Raw genomic sequence first — 19,751 nt, 5'->3', positions numbered from 1 at the left:
TTTGGTCCTTTTCTGTTTTTTAAAGAACTGATCAATATCATATTTTTCAGTTTTATGTATGAAGAGTTGTTTGTGTTATCCCTTTATTAAGCTTTGAAAGAAATCGGGTCTGTATATTCTGTATGTTTTACCTCTTTATCCAAGCTTTTGATAGTTTCTTTTTATGATAGATTTCTTTTTCTTGGTCAGTATATTTAATTAAAATTTTTTACCCTTTCAAGAAATCAACACTTGGTTTCATAATCTGGAAAAAGGTGGTTTCTTATGCTGCTCTGGGATTATTTTATAAATGTGAGTTGAAGTTCTTGATAGTATTGTTCAGGTCTTCTGTATGCTTGCCAATTATCTTGTCTATCACTTATTGATAAAGCAATGTTGATGTATAATTTTGGATTTATCTATTTCCCCTTTCAGGTCTGCCATTTTTCTGTATTTTAAAGGCCTTTTGTTAAGTACATAAGCATTTAGGACTGTTATATCATTTGTATAGAGTCCTTTATTATTATGAAATACTCCTTTTTTAGTGCTGGGAATATTCATTTTCTAAAGTCTACTTTGTTTGACATTAATATAACAATTCCAGCATTTTTTTTATTAGTGTTTGGTAAATCTTTTCCCATTCTTTTTGACCTGTCTTCATACTTAAGTCTTGTTCAAAGAAATCAGTCTGTGGTCAGGTATTGCTTTTATAAAAATCCATTTTGAAAATTCTGTCCTTAAAATGATATGCTTAGACTGTTTGTACTCCGTGTAACTAGTAATATGTTTATATTGATTGAAATCTGTCTTTTTAGCCACTTGCTATTTATTCCATTTCTTTGTTCCTTTTTCCGCCCCCCTGTGCTCTTTTGGATTAATTGAATAATTTTTGTGATTCATTTGCTCTCCACTATTCACTTATTTTTTTTCTTTTTTTAATTGCTTACATAAGACTTACCAAATATTCCTTTTTATCGTCAGTCCACTTGCAAATAATACATACTTTGTATGTAGTATAAAGACCTTACCACAATATATTCCCAATTTTTCCCTACTATATCTTTTGCTGTTGTTATAATTGTCGCAAAAGATCCTGTACATTATTACTATTCTTTTTCTTGTGGATCAGAGGTTGGCTAACATTGTCTTTAAAGAACCAGCAATATTTTTGGTTTTATGGACCACATGGACTCTGTAACCACTCAAATGTGCCATTATAGTGTAAAAGTAACTATATATAAACAAATGTATAGAAGACATAAAAGGAAAGGTTTGACTTATGGGCCATAGTTTGTTGATGACAGCTTTAAACAATCATTCATCTTATAAAGTATTGAAAAGACAAATATTAATTTTCTTTTTATTACATTTTCAATGTTCCGTAATGCTGGTCTGCTTGCAATGAATTCTTTCAAATATTGTTTATATTCTTTGTTTTAAATGATGCTTCCTCTGCTATAGTAGAATTCTCAGTAGGCAGATTTTGGAGGTTTTAGTTTCCTTTTGGGAATTTAAAAATGTTACTCCATTATCTTCTATCATGGTTTCTGATGGGAAGTGTACTGTAACTTTTACAAATCTTTTCATAACTTTACTTTTTTTTTTTTTAAAGATTTTATTTATTTATTTATTTTACAGACAGAGATCACAAGTAGGCAAAGAGGCAGGCAGAGAGAGAGGAGGAAGCAGGCTCCCTGCTGAGCAGAGATCCCAGTGCGGGACTTGATCCCAGGACCCTGGGATCATGACCTGAGCCGAAGGCAGAGGATTTAACCCACTGAGCCACCCAGGCACCCCATAACTTTGCTTTCCTGTATGTTTCTGTCATTTTGCACTGATTTTAAACTGTTTTCTCTGTTTTTGATTTTTATCAGTTTAAACATGTGTATGTGTTAATTTTGGTATTTATCTTCCTTGGAATGCTCTGAGCTTCTTGAATTTGTTGTTTTGTGTCTGTCATCAACTTTAGATAATTCTTAGAAATTTTTTTTTTTAACATATAATGTATTATTAGCCCCAGGGGTACAAGTCTGTGAATCGCCAGGTTTACATACTTAACAGCACTCACCATAGCGCATACTCTTCCCCAGTGACCATAACCACACCACCCTCTCCCTTCCTCCCCTCCCTCTGGCCCCCCTCAGGTTTTTTTGTGAGATTGAGAGTCTCTTATGGTTTGTCTCCCTCCCAATCATATCTTGTTTCATTTATTCTTTTCCTACCCCCCAAACTCCCCACATTGCATCTCCACTTCCTCATATCAGGGAGATCATATGATAGTTGTCTTTCTCCGATTGACTTATTTCACTAAGCATAATACCCTCTAGCTCCATCCATGGCATCACAAATGGCAAGATTTCATTTCTTTTGAAGGCTGAATAGTATTCCATTGTATATATATATACCACATCTTCTTTATCCATTCATCTGTTGATGGACATCTAGGCTCTTTCCATCTTTTGGCTATTGTGGATATTGCTGCTATAAACATTCAGGTGCACATGCCCCTTCAGATCACTACGTTTGTATCTTTAGGGTAAACACCCAGTAGTGCAATTGCTGTGCCATAGGGTAGCTCTATTTTCAACTTTTTGAGGAACCTCCATGCTGTTTTCCAGAGTAGTTGCACCAGCTTGCATTCCCACCAACAGTGTATGAGGGTTCCCCTTTCTCCACATCCTCGCCAGCATCTGTCATTTCCTGACTTGTTAATTTTAGCCATTCTGACTGGTGTAGGGTGGTATCTCATTGTGGTTTTGATTTGTATTTCCCTGATGCTGAGTGATGTGGAGCACTTTTTCATGTGTCTGTTGGCCACATGGATGTCTTCTTTGCAGAAATGTCTGCTCATGTCCTCTGCCCTTTTCTTGATTGGATTATTTGTTCTTTGGGTGTTGAGTTTCACAAGTTCTTTATAGCTTTTGGATACTAGCCCTTTATCTGATATGTCATTTGCAAATATCTTCTCCCATTCTGTCAGTTGTCTTTTGGTTTGTTAACTGTTTCCTTTGCTGTGCAAAAGCATCAATTTTGCCCTTGCTTCCCTTGTCTTTGGCCATGTTCCTAGGAAGAAGTTACTGCAGCTAAGGTCGAAGAGGTGTTCTCCTCAAGGATTTTGATGGGTTCCTTTCTCACATTGAGGTCCTTCATCCATTTTGAGTCTATTTTCGTGTGTGCTGTAAGGAAATGGTCCAATTTCATTTTTCTGCATGTGGCTGTCCAATTTTCCCAACACCATTTGTTGAAGAGGCTGTCTTTTTTCCATTGGACATTCTTTCCTGCTTGGTCGAAGATTAGTTGATCATAGAGTTGAGGGTCTATTTCTGGGCTCTCTATTCTGTTCCATTGATCTATGTGTCTGTTTTTGTGCCAGTACCTGCTGTCTTGATGATGACAGCTTTGTAATAGAGCTTAAAGTCCAGAATTATGATACCACCAACTTTGGCTTTCTTTTTCAATATTCCTATGGCTATCCAAGGTCTTTTCTGGTTCCATATAAATTTTAGGATTATTTGTTCCATTTCTTTGAAAAAAATGAATGGAATTTTGATAAGGATTGCATTAAATGTGTAGATTGCTTTAGGTAGCATAGACATTTTCATAGTATTTGTTCTTGCAAGCCATGAGCATGGAACATTTTTCCATTTCCTTTTATTTTTTATTTTTTTTAAAGATGTTATTTATTTATTTTGACAGATAGAGATCACAAGTAGGCAGAGAGGCAGGCAGAGAGAGAAGGGAAAGCAGGTTCCCTGCTTAGCAGAGAGCCCTATGTGGACCTCGATCCCAGGATTCTGGGATCCTGACCTGAGCGGAGGCAGAGGCTTTAACCCACTGAGTTACCCAGGTGCCCCCATTTTTCCATTTCTTTATGTGTTCCTCAATTTCTTTCATGACTACTTTATAGTTTTCTGAGTATTGATTCTTTGCCTCTTTGGTTAGGTTTATTCCTAGGTATCTTATGGTTTGGGGTGCAATTATAAATGGGATTGACTCCTTAATTTCTCTTTCTTCTGTGTTGTTGTTGGTGTAAAGAAATGCAACTGATTTTTTTGCATTGATTTTATATCCTGACATTTTACCGATTTCCTCTACAAGTTCTAGCAGATTTGGAGTGGAGTCTTTTGGGTTTTCCACATATAGTATTATATCATCTGCAAAGAGTGATAGTTTGACTTCTTCTTTGCCAATTTAGATGCCTTTAATTTTTTTTTGTTGTCTGATTGCTGAGGCTAGGACTTCTAGTACTATGTTGAATAGCAGTGGTGATAATGGACATCCATGCCATGTTCCCGACCTTAGCGGGAAAGATTTCAGTTTTTCTCCATTGAGAATGATATTTGCAGTGGGTTTTTCATAGATGGTTTTGATAATATTGAGGTATGTATGCTCTGTCCCTACACTTTGAAGAGTTTTGATCAAGAAAGGATGCTGTACTTTGTCAAATGCTTTTTCAGCATCTATTGAGAGTATCATATGGTTCTTGTTTTTTCTTTTATTAATGTATTGTATCACATTGATTGATTTGTGGATGTTGAACCAACCTTGCAGCCCTGGAATAAATCCCACTTGGTCATGGTGAATAATCCTTTTGGATCCTATTGGCTGGTATTTTGGTGAGAATTTTTGCATCTGTGTTCATCAAGGATATTGGTCTGTAATTCTCTTTTTTGATGGGATCCTTGTCTGGTTTGGGATCAAGTAATGCTAGCCTCATAAAATGAGTTTGGAAGTTTTCCTTCTATTTTTATTTTTTGGAACAGTTTCAGGAGAATAGGAATTAGTTCTTCTTTAAATGTTTGGTAGAATTCTCCTGGGAAGCTGTCTGGCCCTGGGCTTTTGTTTGTTTGGAGATTTTTGATGACTGTTTCAATCTCCTTACTGGCTATGGGTCTTTTCTGTTTCTTCCTGGTTCAGTTGTGGTAGTTTACATGTCTCTAGGAATGCATCCATTTCTTTCAGATTGTCAAATTTGTTGTCATAGAGTTGCTCATAAAATGTTCTTATAATTGTTTGTATTTCTTTGGTGTTGCTTATGGTCTCTCTTCTTTCATTCATGACTTTATTTATTTGGGTCCTTTCTCTTTTCTTTTTGATAAGTCTGGCCAGGGATTTATCAATCTTATTAATTCTTTCAAAGAACCATCTCCTAATTTCGTTGATTTGTTCTGTTGTTTCTTTGGTTTCTATTTCATTGATTTCTGCTCTGATCTTTATGATTTCTCTTCTTCTGCTGGGCTTAGGCTTTCTTTGTCGTTCTTTCTGCAGCTCCTTTAGGTGTAGGGTTAGGTTGTGTATTTGAGACCTTTCTTGTTTCTTGAGAAAGGCTTGTATCGCTATATATTTTCCTTTCGGACTGCCTTTGCTTTGTCCCACAGATTTTGAACCATTGTGTTTTCATTATCATTTGCTTCCATCAATTTTTTTAATTCTTCTCTAATGTCCTGGTTGACCCATTCATTCTTGAAAAGGCTGCTGTTTAGTCTCCATGTATTTGGGTTCTTTCCAAATTTCCTCTTGTGATTGAGTTCTAGCTTCAGAGCATTGTGGTCTGAAAATATGCAGGGAATGGACCTAGTCTTTTGATACCGGTTGAGAGCTCATTTAGGACACAGGATGTGATCTATTCTGGAGAATGTTCCATGTGCACTAGCGAAGAATGTGTATTCTGTTGCTTTGGGATGGAATGTTCTGAATATATCTGTGATGTCCATCTGGTCCAGTGTGTCATTTAAGGCCCTTATTTCCTTGTTGATCTTTTCCTTGGATGATATGTCCATCTCAGTGAGGGGAGTGTTAAAGTCCCCTACTATTATTGTATTATTGTTGATGTGTTTCTTTGATTTTGTTATTAACTGGTTTATATAGTTGGCTGCTCCCATGTTAGGGGCATAGACATTTAAAATTGTTAGATCTTCTTGTTGGGCAGATTCTTTGAGTATGATATAGTGTCCTTTCTCATCTCTTATTATAGTCTTTGGCTAAAAATCTAATTGATCTGATATGAGGATTGCCATCCCAGCTTTCTTTTGATGTCCATTAGCATGGTAAATTGTCCCCCCCCCCCCCCACTTAAAACTGGAGGTGTCTTTGGGTCTAAAATGAGTTTCTTACTGGCAGCATATTGATGGGTTTTGTTTTTTTCATCCATTCTGATACCCTGTGTCTTTTGATTGGGGTATTTAGCCCATTTACATCAGGGTAACTATTGAGAGATATTAATTTAGTGCCATTGTATTGCCTTTAAGGTGACTGTTACTGTATATTGCCTCTGTTCTGATCTACTACTTTTAGGCTCTCTCTTTGCTTGGAGGACCCCTTTCAGTATGTCCTGTAGAGCTCGTTTGGTGTTTGCAAATTCTTTCAGGTTTTGTTTGTCCTGGAAGCTTTTAATCTCTCCTTCTATTTTCAATGATAGCCTAGCTGGATATAGTATTCTTGGCTGCATGTTTTTCTCGTTTAGTGCTCTGAATATATCATGCCTGTTCTTTCTGGCCTGCCAGGTCTCTGTAGATAAGTCTGCTGCCCATCTAATATTTTTACCATTGTATGTTATAGACTTTTTGTCCTGGGCTGCTTTCAGGATTTTCTCTTTGTTGCTAAGACTTGTAAATTTTACTATTAGATGTCGGGGTATGGAACTATTCCTATTGATTATGGGGGGGGTACTCTGCACCTCCTGGATTTTGATGCTTGTTCCCTTTGCCATATTAGGGAAATTCTCTACAATAATTTGCTCCAATATACCTTCTGCTCCCCTCTCTCTTTCTTCTTTTTCTGGAATCCCAATTATTCTAATGTTGTTTCATCTTACGGTATCACTTATCTCTCAAATTCTCCCCTCGTGGTGCAGTAGTTGTTTGTCTCTCTTTTGCTCACCTTCTTTATTCTCTGTCATTTGGTATTCCCTATCACTAATTCTTTCATCTGCCTCATTTATTCCAGCAGTAAGAATCTCCATTTTTTATTGCAATTCATTAATAGCTTTTTTTATTTCAACTTGGTTAGATTTTAGTTATTTTATTTCTCCAGAAAGGGCTTTTATTTCTCTGAGCAAGGTTTCTCTAGTTTCTTCCATGCTTTTTCGAGCCTGGCTAGAACCTTGAGAATCGTTATTCTGAACTCTATATCTGACATATTACCAATGTCTATATTGATTAGGTCCTTAGCCTTTGGTACTTCCTCTTGTTCTTTTTTTTGTGGCAAATTTTTCTGCCTTGTCATTTTGTCCAGCTAAGAATATATGAAGGAGCAAATAAAATACTAAAAGGATGGCAAAGACCCCAGAGAAATGTGCTTTAACCAAATCAGAAGAGATCCCAAATCGTGGGGTGGGGAGAAAGGGGGTAAAAATTTCAGAAAAAAAAAATTTTAAAAAGAAAACAAAATAAAGAAAAAATACAAAAAAAGAAAAAAATATATATATATATCAGACAGGGTCACCCACTTAATTTGGGGAGTATTTTCGTCTCTTAGGAGAAACTACCTCCCAAATTTTTAAAGAATGAAAAACATATATAAGGGTAAATACAATGGAAGGATGGAATATCAGTATAAAGATGAAAAGTGTTTTTTGTTTGTTTTGTTTTAAATTTCTAAAAAAGGAGTTGATAAAGTAAGTTGGTTGGGAGAATAAAGAAAAAGGAAGTGGAGAGAATTTGCCCAGGCTGGAGACTTGAACAAGCCTGGTGCTAGATTTAGGGTGTATTTTGATCTATTAGAAGAAGTTGTACCCCAAATTTTTTATAGGAAAAAACCCTATGTGTATACAAAAATAAAGCTAGATACAATGAATGATAAAATGTGACTATAATAATGAAAGTTCAAAAAAGATTTTTTTAATGAAAGGTATTAAGATAAACTAGTTAAAAAATGCTAAAAGAGGAAAGGGTAGAAGTTAAAAAAATTAGCAGAAGAAAATAAATAAATAAAAAAAATTAATTTACTTTGCAAGACTAACGATTCATGTGGAGAAAGCCATGAATTCCATGCTTTGCTTTCTCCTCCTCTGGAATTTCACTGTTCTCCTTCGTAAGTGAACTTGGTCTTGGCTGGATTTCTTGTTGATCTTCTGGGGAAGGAGCCTGTTGTAGTGAATCTCAAGTGTCTTTGCCCCAGGTGGAATTGCATTGCCCTTAACCAGGCACCAGGCTAAGTAATCTGCTCAGGTTCGCTTTCAGGAGCTTTTGTTGCCTGAATACTTTCCGTAGAGTTCTGGAGGACGGGAATGAAAATGGCAGCCTCCCAGTCTCTGGCCCAGAGGAGCCGAGAGCTCGGGGCCACACTCCTCAGTTCATCCTCAGAGAAAAGCATTCTGTCACTCTTGTCTCCCTGACCCTGGCCGTGCTCAGAGAAAAGTGCTCAATCACTCCATCTCCCTGGCCTCTGGCTGTACTCCGAGCTCACCCAGCCTGTGACCAAGCATCTCTGTCTTTGGCACACAGCTATGCCTAGAGTCTCCAAACCCTGCAGATGTCTGAGCTCTTACAGGGAGGGTCTCCCCTCATTGTGGGGACTCCCCTCACAGAGCAGTGGCCTGTGCCATGGATTAGGGTTCAAGGTAACCCCGACTTGAGAGCTCACTCCTTGGCTCTGTTTCTGTAGCTGGCTTCTCTGATCTAATACCTGCGAGCTCTGTGACACTCAGATACCCCCAATCCTCCTGTGAACCCACGGTACCAGGGGCCACATTTTTCTCGCCTGGGCTTCCCCCTGGTTTAGCCTCTCGAGCGTTGTCCCTCAGTGGAGCAGACTTTTAAAAGTCCTGATTTTGTGCTCCGTTTCTCTGCTGCTTGCCGGGAGCCGGCCCCTCCCCTGACATCTATCTTCCTGTTGGATTCACTTCTCTGCCAGTCCTACCTTTCAGAAAGTGGTTGATTTTCTGTTTCTAGAATTGTTGCTCTTCTTCTCTTTGATCTCCTGTTGGATTTGTAGGTGTTTGGAATGGTTTGATAAGCTGTCTAGCAGATCTCCTGCTACCTGATGTTGTCTCAGCCTGCTACTTCTCTGCCATCTTGACTCCTCCCTCCTGCAATTATTTTGACACATATTCCTTCTGTCTCTTCTGAGTTTTTAATTACATGTATGATAGAATATTGATGTTTATCCTAGAGCTGTTGGATGTTGGATACTTTGTTTTAATCTTATTCTATTTTAATTTTTGTAATTTTTTGTGACTTGCTTGAAGATACCTCTTTTCCTCAGCTCTGTTCAGTCTGTTCATGAGTCTGTTGAAGGTATTCTTCATCTTTTAAGATTTTTCATTTCCAGTATTTCTACTTGATTCTTTGTATTGAAGTATAATTAACATACAGTGTTGTATTTGTTTAAGATGTACAAAGTATTGGTTCAGTGTATCCTATATATTACTTAGTGCTAGCATAAGTGTGGTCACCATCTGTCACTATGAAATGTTATTAGAATATTATTGACATTCCCTATGCTATATCTTCTATCTCTGTGACTTACTCCTGAACTTTAAGTTTGCACTTCTTAATACCTCTCATCCATTTCACCTATTCCCCCACCTGCCTCCCATCAGGCAACCACCTGTATTTATGGGTCTGTTTCTGCTTTGTTTGTTGTTCTTTTATTTTTTTAGGTTCCACATATAACTGAAGTCCCATGGTATTTGACTGCCTGACTTATTTTACATTATATGGTCTAGGTCCATCCATATGGTTGCAAATGGTGAGATCTCATTCTTTTTATGCCTGGGTAATATTCCATTTTGTGTTATACATATATACACACACCATATCTTTTTAGCAGTTTATCTGTTCATGGACACTTGGTCTGCCTCTGTATTTTGGCTATTGTAAATAATGCTGCAATAAACATAGGGGTGCATATATCTTCTTAAATTAGTGTTTTTGTTTTCTGTGCATAAATACCCAGTAGTAGGATTTCTGGGTCATTTCTGGATATTTTTTAAGATTTAGAAGGAAGAACAGACTCCTGACTGAGTAGGGAGCCTAATGTGGGGCTCAGTCCAAGGACCCTGAGATTGTGACCTGAGCTGAAGGCAGAGGCTTAACAGACTGAACCACCCAGGCACCCTGACCATATGGTATCTCTATTTTTAATTTTTTGAGGAACCTCCATACTTTTTTCCACAGTGGCTGTACCAATTTACAGTCTCATCAGTGTGCACAAGGGTTCCTTTTTTCCCACATCCTTGCCAAGACTTATATCTTGTTGTTTTGATTCTAGCCATACTGTCAGATGTAAGGTGTCTTGACTGGCATTTCCCTGATGATTAGTGAGTTGAACATCTTTTCATGTGTCTAATGGTCATCTGTGTGTCTTCTTTGGAAAAAATATTCAAGTCTTCTGCGCAGTTTTAAAAAAAAATTATTTTTTCAGGTTTTGTTTTGTTTTTGGTGGTGCTGGTGTTGTGTATGTGATTTACAGATATCTTCTGTTCAGTAGGTTGCCTTTTCGTTTTGTTTATGGTTTCCTAGGCTGTGCAAAAGCTTTTTATTTTGATATAGTCCCAGTAGTTTATTTTTGCTTTTGTTTCCCTTGCAAAGGGAAACGTTACTAGAAAAATTTTGCTAGGGACAATGTCAAAGAGATTTTTAGGGAGAGATATAGTTGCAGGTCTCACATATAGGTCTTTAATCCTTTTGAGTTTATTTTTTTGTATAATGTGAGAAAGTGTCCAATTTCATTACTTTACATGTAGCTGTCTAGCTTTACCAGCACCATTTATTGAAGAGTCTTTCTTTTTACAATTATATGTCCTTGCCACCTTTGTTATAGACTAATTGACCATATAAACAGGGGTTTCGTTCTGGGCTCTCTATTCAGTTCCATTGATTTATGTGCCCATTTTTGGCCAATACCATACTGTTTTGATTACCACAGCTTTGTGTAGTATACTTTGAAATCTGGGATTGTGATACCTTCAACTTAATTCTACTTTCACAAGATTGCTTTGGCTCTTTGAGGCCTTATGGTTCTATACAACTTTTAGGATTATTTGGTTCAGTTCTGTGAAAATGCTGTTGGTATTTTGATAGAGTTTGCATTAAGTCTGTAGATTGCTTTAGTTAATACGGACTTTTTCACTTTCTTTTTCTTTTTCTTTTTTTTAAAAGATTTTATTTATTTATTTGACAGAGAGAGATGCAGCAAGAGAGAAAACACAAGCAAGGGAGGGGAGAGGGAGAAGCAGGCTCCCCGCTGAATAGGGAGCCTGATGCATGGCTCGATCCCAGGACCCTGAGATCATGACCCAAGCTGAAGACAGACACTTAACTGACTGAGCCACCTAGATGATCCTGGACATTTCAACAATATTAATTCTTCCAAACCATGAACATGGAATACCTGTCCATTTATTTGTGTCCTCTTTAATTTTTTTCATCCGTATTTTATAGTTTCAGAGTACAGGTTTTTCACCTCCTTAGTTAAGTTTATTCTTAGATTTTTAAATTATTTTTGGTGTTATTGGAAACAAAATTATTTTCTTAATTTCTCTTTCTGCTACATTGTCATCAATATATAGATAATGCAACAGGTTTCTATATATTATTCTTTTATCTTGCAACTTTACTGAATTATTTATTCTTAGTAATCACATCATATAATCATATGCAAATTCATATTTTATTTATGCATATTTTTGCATCATACGCAAATAGTGACTGTTTTACTTCTTCCTTGCCAATTTTAATACCTTTATTTCTTCCCTGGTTATTGCACCTAGGACTTCAGTAGTATTCTGAATAAAAATTGTGAGGGTGGACATCTTTATTTCATTCTTTTTTTTTTTTTTTTTTTTTTTTTGTTAGAGAGAGAGAGATACAGAGCGCAAGCACAGGCAGACAGAGTGGCAGGCTAGAGGCAGAGGGAGAAACAGGCTCCCTGCCGAGCAAAGAGCCCGATGTGGGACTCGATCCCAGGACTCTGGGATCATGACCTGAGCTGAAGGCAGCCGCTTAACCATCTGAGCCACCCAGGCGTCCCTATTTCATTCTTTTTTTTTTAAAGATTTTATTTATTTATTTGACACAGAGAGATCACAAGTAGGCAGAGAGGCAGGCAGAGAGAGGAGATCATGACCTGAGCTGAAGGCAGCGGCTTAACCCACTGAGCCACCCAGGCGCCCCCTATTTCATTCTTGATAGAGGAAAGACTTCAGTTTCTCACCATTGAGTGGGATATTAACTGCAGGTTTCAATATGTAGCCATTATTAGGTTATATTACCTCTAAACCCACTTTGTTGAGAGTTTATCGTGAATGAGTATATTATTGTCAGTTGCTATTTCTGCATGCATTGAGCTGACCATATGATTTTAATCCTTTCTCTTAGTGTGATGTATCACATTGATTGTTTTGTGCATATTGAAACACCCTTGCATCCCTAGAATAAATCCTACTTGATTGTGGTGAATGATCCTTTTAATACATTGCTGAATTCTGTTTGCTGGTATTTTGTTGAGGATTTTGCATCTATGGTCATCAGAGATATTGGCCTCCAGTTTTATTTCTGTTTATTGTCTTTTTCCAGTTTTGGTATCAAGATAATGCTGGCCTCATAGAATGAATCTGGAAGTTTTACATCTTCTATTTTGGGGAATACGTTGAGAAAAATAAGTATTAACTCTTCTTTAAATGTTTGGTAGAATTCACATGTGAATCCATTGGGTATGGACTTTTTTTTTTTTTTTTTAAATAGAGTGCTAATGGTGGGAGGGGCAGAGATAGAGGAAGAAGTTTAAGCAGGCTCCATGCCCAGAGACGAACCCAGTGTAGGTTTGATCTCTTGATCCTGAGATCAAGACTTCTGCCAAAATCAAGTTGGGTGCTTAACTGACTGAGCCACCTATGCACTCCTTGTCCCAGTTCGTTGGTATGTAATTTTTCATTATATTCTCTTATAAATCTTCACATTTCTGTGGGGTTGGTGGTTATTTCTCCCTCATTTCTGATTTCATTTCTTTGAGTCCTCTCTTTCTTGGTGAGTCTGGCTAAAAGTTTATCAATTTTGTTTGTCTGTTAAAAGAACAAGTTTCTGGTTTCTTTGATCTTTTTTCAGTTTTTCTTTTTGTCTCTATTTTACCTATTTCTGCTCTAAACTTATAATTTCCTTCCTTCTGCTGTTTTTTTGCCTATGTTTGTTCTTTTTCTAGCTCTGTTAGGTGTGTGTTTGGTTATTTATTTGAGATTTTTTTGTTTGTTTCTTGAGATAGGCCTGTATTGCCATAAACTTCTCAGAACTGCTTTTGCTGTGTCCCAAATATTTTGTACTGGTATATTTTCATTTTCACTTTTCTCTGTGTACTTTTTGATTTCCCCTTTGATTTCATTGTTGACTCATTCACTGTTTTGTAGCATGTTGTTTAGCTTCCATGTGTTTATGTTTTTTCCAGATTTTTCTCTGGTAATTGATTTCTAGTTTCATACTATTATGATCAAAAGATGCTGTATGTGATTTTAATGTTTTAAATTTATTGAGACTTGTTTTGTGTGATATGTCTTGGAGAATGTTTCATGTGCATTTGAAAAGAACATATTCTTGTTTTGTATAGAATGCATGTTCTTTATATATCTGTTAATTCCCATCTGCTATAATGTGTCATTCAGAGCTACTTTTTCCTCATTGATTTTCTGTCTTGATTATCTATCCATTGATATAAGTGAAATGTTAAAGATCTCTACTATTATTGTAAGACTGTCAGTTTCTCCATTTCTGTCTATTAATGTTTGCCTTATATATTTAGGTGCTTCTATTTTGGATGCATAGATATTTATAGTCATTATATCTTCTTGTTAAGTTGATCTCTTTATCATTATGTAATGCCTTTCTTTGTCTCTTGCTACAGTCTTTGTTTTAAGGATTTTTTGTCTTACAGTAGTACTGCTACCACAGCTTTCTTTTATTCTTCTCTCTCTCTCTTTTTTTTTTTTTTTCATGATGTATGTTTTTCCAGCTCTCCTTCACTTTCAGTGTGTGCATATATTTAGGTCTGAAGTGAATCTATTGTGGGCAGAATATTGATGGGTCTTGTTCTGTTATCCATTCAGTAGCCCTGTTTTTTATTTAGTCCAGTTGACATTTAAATTATTGATAGGCATATACTTATTACCATTTTGTTAATATTTTGTTGTTGTTTTAGTTTTTCTCTGTATCCTTTCTTAATTTAGTTTGATGGCCTTCCATAGTGTTAGTCTTGGATTGTGTGTGTGTGTGTATGTTACAGGTTTTTGATTTGGTTTCCATTAGTTTGTATATAACATGCATATCAGTCTATGTTAATGGTTGGTTAAATTCAAACACATTCTGAAAGCACTAAAGTTTTACTCCCCCTTTGTTTTATATATATTTTGTCATATATATCTTTATTTTATATATGTATTGAATGATTTTTATAAATATCATTGACTTTACTGCTTCTGTGTCTTAACCTCCATACTGGCTTTATAAGTGATCCATCTATTACCTTTTTTTTTTTTAAGATTTTATTTATTTATTTGGCAGAGATTACAAGTAGGCAGAGAGGCAGGCAGAGAGAGAGGGAAAAGCAGGCTCCCCACTGAGCAGAGAGCCCGATGCAGGGCCAGGACCCTGAGATCATGACCTGAGCCGAAGACAGAGGCTTAACCCACTGAGCCACCCAGGCGTCCCCATCCAATACCTTTACTGTATGTGTGCTTTTACCTGTGAAATGTTTTTCTTTATAATTATTCTACCTGAAATTATGTTCTCTTCTTCTGATTTGAATAATTCTATTTATCATGTAAGCCTGGTTTAGTGGTGATGCACTCCTTTAACTTTCGTTTGGAAAACTACCTCTTGTTCTATTCTGAATAACCTTTTTGGATCTTCTTGGTTGCGAGTATGTTTTTCCCTTTCATCCATTTGAATATATCATGCCACTTGTTTCTGGCCAGCACAGTTTCTGCTGAGAAATCAACTGATAGCCTTATGGAGTTTCCTTTGTATGTAACTGTTTTCTTTTGTTGATGTTAAAATTATCTGTCATTACTCTTTGCCTTTTACTTATGTGTCTTGGTGTGGACCTTGGGTTTATCTTGTTGGGGGCTGTGTGGGCTTTTTGGATGTGGTATCTGTTTCCTTCCCCACATTATGGAAGTGTTCAGCTTTATTTTCTCAAATATTCTCCTCCCTTTTCTCTTTCCTGTTACTATTACTTCTTCAAAGGGAATGTTATTTCACTTGGTAATGAGTTTCCTTAACCTATTCTTACTGTTTTATTAATCTCTTTTCTCTTTTTTGTTCAGCTTAGTTTGCTTTCCATTGTCCTGTCTTCCAGATTACTGATCTATTCTGCATCCTCTAATCTGTTGATTTCCTCTAATGTATTTTTTTTTAATCTCCGCTGTTGAGTTCTTTATCTCTCTCTTTTTTTTTTTAAGATTTTATTTATTTACTTACTTATTTGACAGAGAAAGAGTGCACACAAGCAGAGAGAGTGGGAGAGGAAGAAAGAAGCAGGCTCCCCACCAAGCAAGAAGCCTGATGTGGGACTCAATCCTAGGACCCTGTGATCCTGACCTGAGCCGAAGGCAGATACCCAGCTAACATCCCTTACTGGTTCTTTTTTACACATTTCTTTGTTGGAAGTTCTGAGTTCATCTACTCTATTGTAAAATCCAGTTATTATCCTTATGCCCATTACTTTGAATTGAATTCTCTGTCAGGCATATTTGCTTATCTTAGTTTCATTGAGCTCTTTTGATGTGATTTGTCTTGTTCTTTCACTTGGAACATATTTCTCCATCTTCTCGTTTTGTCTAACTCTCTGTGTCCATATATTAGGGAGGTCAGCTATGTCTCTTGGTCTTTAAAGTTGTGCTTTCTGTAGAAGTCCTGTGGTACCCTGTCAGTACCCCCTTGGTCACCAGAAACAGGTACTCCTGGGGTGTCTCCTCTGCATGCTACGTGTGCCCTAATGTTGTGACTGAACTGCGTTTGCCTTCAGCCCAGCCAACTGCAGTGATCTGCTTTGCCTACTTTGGGCAAACAAGGCAGAATTTGTACAATTGAGAAGTCTGTTTGAGGCCTCAGCAGTCTCATAGGTGGGTGGAATCAGCAGTCAGGCTCTCTGAACTTAGCCTGCCATAGTTGTGGTATACCAAATAGCAAACCTTACTTTTTGCTCAGCCAGTGAAGAGTCTTTGATGCAGGAACTGTGGGCATTCTGGTGTATGGGATTATCTTCCCCCTCCCCAGGGTAGGCACCATTTTTGAGTGGTGCTAGTTCCTAGTGGGGCTACTTGCAGGTTATTGGGGGGGAGGGGTGCGTAGGAACCACTTTGGTGGGATGCTTGCCAATGCAGGAGGGTTGGATCAGCAGGTCTACAGGTAAATAGTGATAGCAAGATAGGTAGTGTTTTGCTGGCTCCTGCAAGTGTCTGGCTATCTAGCACTGGGGAGGGGAAGAGAAATGGCACCCACCAGTACTTTTGTTTCTAGAGAAGTTCCTAATGATGCCTACCCCTCAAACATATGTTCTGAGATTATTAAGTAACTCTCCTTCATGTATACCCCAGGCACTTTTCAAACTGCTACTATTATGCTTTGGTTCTGGTTGAGTTTTTTTTATTATTCTGTCTTTTTAAAGGCAGGACTGTTTCCTATCATTGTCTGACTCTCCTGAAGTTAAGCCTAGCTGATTTTCAAAATAAGTGGAGTTAAGTTTTGCTGATACTAAAAGCTCCTGAAGTTAAGCCCCATTGATTTTTAAGGCCAGATGCTATGGCGACTCATCTTCCCAGGGCATTTCCCAGTGTTCTGTTTGCGGTGTGAGGTTTAATCCTCTCCTTCTCTTTGCTAGTCTGAGTACTGGTTGTGGTTAATCTCACCCAGTGTTTTGATTCCCAACTGTGATTCCACCACTCCTACCTTTTTGATGTGACTGCCTGGGTATGATTAACTGCAGAAGGTCTTTTCTGTCAGTCTTCAGATCATTTTCAGAGCTAGTTACATAAATGTAGCTATTATCTCACAGGTATGTCCATGAGAGGAGGTGAGCTTGGGGTCACCCTACTTTATCTTCCCTGAACTCTTTGATTCTTAGAGTTTTCATCTCTGCTGAAACATCCCACCTGATGATCGACATATAATGGCTATCTTTTACCATTAGATCCTTTATGTTTTAATCACAGTGATTTTATATTCCTTGTCTAATTATTTCAGCATCTGATTCATATCAGAGTCTGCTTCTGTTGCCTGTTTTGCCTCTTGACAGTTTTTAAATTTTTTTTCTTTTTTATATGCCTTATATTTTTTGTTGAACATGGGTTATCTTGTGTAGTGATAATATTGTTTATATCTGAAACTGGGCTCGCCTTTCTGCTAAATCTTTAGTTTGAAGTAATGTTTGGTATGTTTAAAGGAAACAGTAAGTTACGTACCTGAATATAGGGGAAGCTATCATAAGTTCTGTGGAGTTAAATGTATCCTAATCTATTTGCCATTATCTTTTTATTATCATCTTTGTAATTAATTTTGGGGGTCTTATTCTATGTAAGTCATTCTCTATACTTTTTAAAACACACTTTTAGGGAATGAACTGAACTTATCCCCAATTTACAAATGGAAATTTAAATTAAAGATAACCAACTATCAAATAATAGAATGAAAACTTGAGTCTCTAGGTCTGTCTGATTTCATATCTTATGTTCTTAACTATTGTCCTGTTTAGATTTATCATGTAACCACACACACACACACACATACACACACACACACACACACAAAAGTGAGTATCACTTATATTGAAGGCCCTGTGATGTGTGTGCTGTGGAGAAACAACATGATTGATGCGACATCTGCATTTAATAAAATGTTAGGGATGCCTAGATGGCTCAGTCATTTACATGCTTGATCTTGGTTTCAGTTCAGGTAGTACTCTCATGAGTCATGAGATCGAGTCCCTTGTTGGGCTCTGAGCTTAGTGGGGAGTCTACTTGAAGATTCACTCCCTCTGCCCTTCCCTCTAACTTGTGCACACTGTCTTGTGCTCTCTAAAGTAAATAAATATTTTTTAAAATAATAAAATGAAATGCTAATATTCTGAGAAAAGACCTCAAAGAATATCCCTTTTCACTACACAAGTGAGATAGTAGCAATATGCAGTAATCTTATTTATAAATGATACTTAGTTTGTGTTAGAGAAACCTCTGGTTGTTGTGATGATTCATAACCATTATAAGTGGTGCAGTCCTCCTCCTGAGGAGGACCATCACTGACTTATTTCCCAGACCATTACTTATTCAGAACTCAGGAGTGATATAGTCCAAAAGGAAAAATTAGATTGTGGAGCACAGTATGGAGATAGAATTAGACATTTGGAAATGATAATTTGATACATTAAAAAGCTGAAAGTAATAATGAAGAACAAAGAGCATTTTCCTCAAGGCTTAGAGTATAACTTCAGTGAGAATAAGGAGGAAGAAAATCAGTAGATAAAAGTGAAATGATTAGGGTATTATGAGAATCAGCAGTTTAGCAATACTGTCCAGTAGAACTTAGTGTGATAATGAAAATGTTCTTTATCAGTGTTGTTCAATACAGTAGAAAACACTACTCACTTTAAAGCCAGAGAATTTCCCAAGTGCTGTTAACCTGGGACTTTATCCACTGGTTTTGGTATTTGGTTTACTTCTGCCAATTATGTTTGGGAAGACTGAATTCCTTACTCATTTCATGTTTTTGCCTCAGTTTGGACAGGTAATCCCTTACTCTTCAGCTCTTTGGCTAAGAAGTTTTTTGTAACACATATTTTATTTAATATTTTTTTCATGGAAATGTTGGTGTGTGTAACCTAATCTATTGCTAGGAACAGGAATCTTTTGTTTTGAATTTCATGGAAGAATGCTGTGCTTACAATTTTCCTAGGCTTCATGGCATAATCTTTCTTTTATATGTCCTTTCTTTACTATTTGTCTCAATTTATTTTTTTGTAGGATTTTTACATAAGTTATATTGAGGGTTTTTTTGTTTTGTTTTGTTTTGTTTTGTTTTTTACTGTGACTCTCCATTGGTACTGTTCTTTTTACAAGCTAGACTCTTAGGCAGCTTAGATGTTTGATCAACTGTTTCCACTTTTCTTACCGGCATTTTTCTCTATATAATAGACTCCCTTCATGGCTAATCATAAGCTTCTCTAAAGCACTTTATGTATTATAGATGATTTTTCTACTTCTTATGTTCTTATTGCTATCTTATTTTCAGAGTGGATAGAGGACATAGACATCTTTTTTCCTGTAAACTTTAATGAAAGTTCTGCTTTGTTTCTCTAGATGGGGCTATTCTGTACATGGCAGGTTGACTATAAAGTTTAAATATTATAATTTAGTTCTCTGCCAGTTTCTAACCTTGCAGTTCCTATATTTCCACATGCTTCTGTTTTTGTACCATTGTATTTTGTCTATGCCTTAAAAAGTGTGTTGGTTGATATAGAAATAAGCAGCTTTTTCTAATGGTCTCTCATTTCTTCACATATAAGTGAGGCTTTGATGGTTGATTTCAAATATTCCTTCAAAGTAATTTTTTTTCCCCCCTGTGGGCTTATGTTTCTAAAACTTATTTTGTGATGTATCATTTCAAAAGTAAGTCCTACAAGGAGAAACTATTTTTTTTTCTTGAATCTTCATAATTGCCCCAAATTAGGAGCATCCATGGTATGTTACAGTAAGTGAATGGATAAATTGTCATACATCTATGCAATGAGTTATCATGCAGCAGTAAAAAGAATGATCTATAAATATACAAAAAGATATAAATGAACCTTTA

At 36.7% G+C, this 19,751-nt stretch overlaps 1 protein-coding gene across 2 annotated transcripts in view; it reads left to right on the top strand.

The window, feature by feature from the left end:
* MANEA (mannosidase endo-alpha) overlaps nt 1-19,751 on the top strand; it is an 84,172-nt gene that overhangs the window by 33,348 nt on the left and 31,073 nt on the right. The gene's annotated exons all lie outside the window — the stretch shown is intronic.

This window comes from Mustela erminea, chromosome 4, assembly GCF_009829155.1.
Source record: "Mustela erminea isolate mMusErm1 chromosome 4, mMusErm1.Pri, whole genome shotgun sequence".
NCBI classification, from domain to species: Eukaryota; Metazoa; Chordata; class Mammalia; order Carnivora; family Mustelidae; genus Mustela; species Mustela erminea.
Note: the sequence above shows the minus strand (reverse complement) of the source record. Positions and strands in the feature narration are given on the sequence as shown.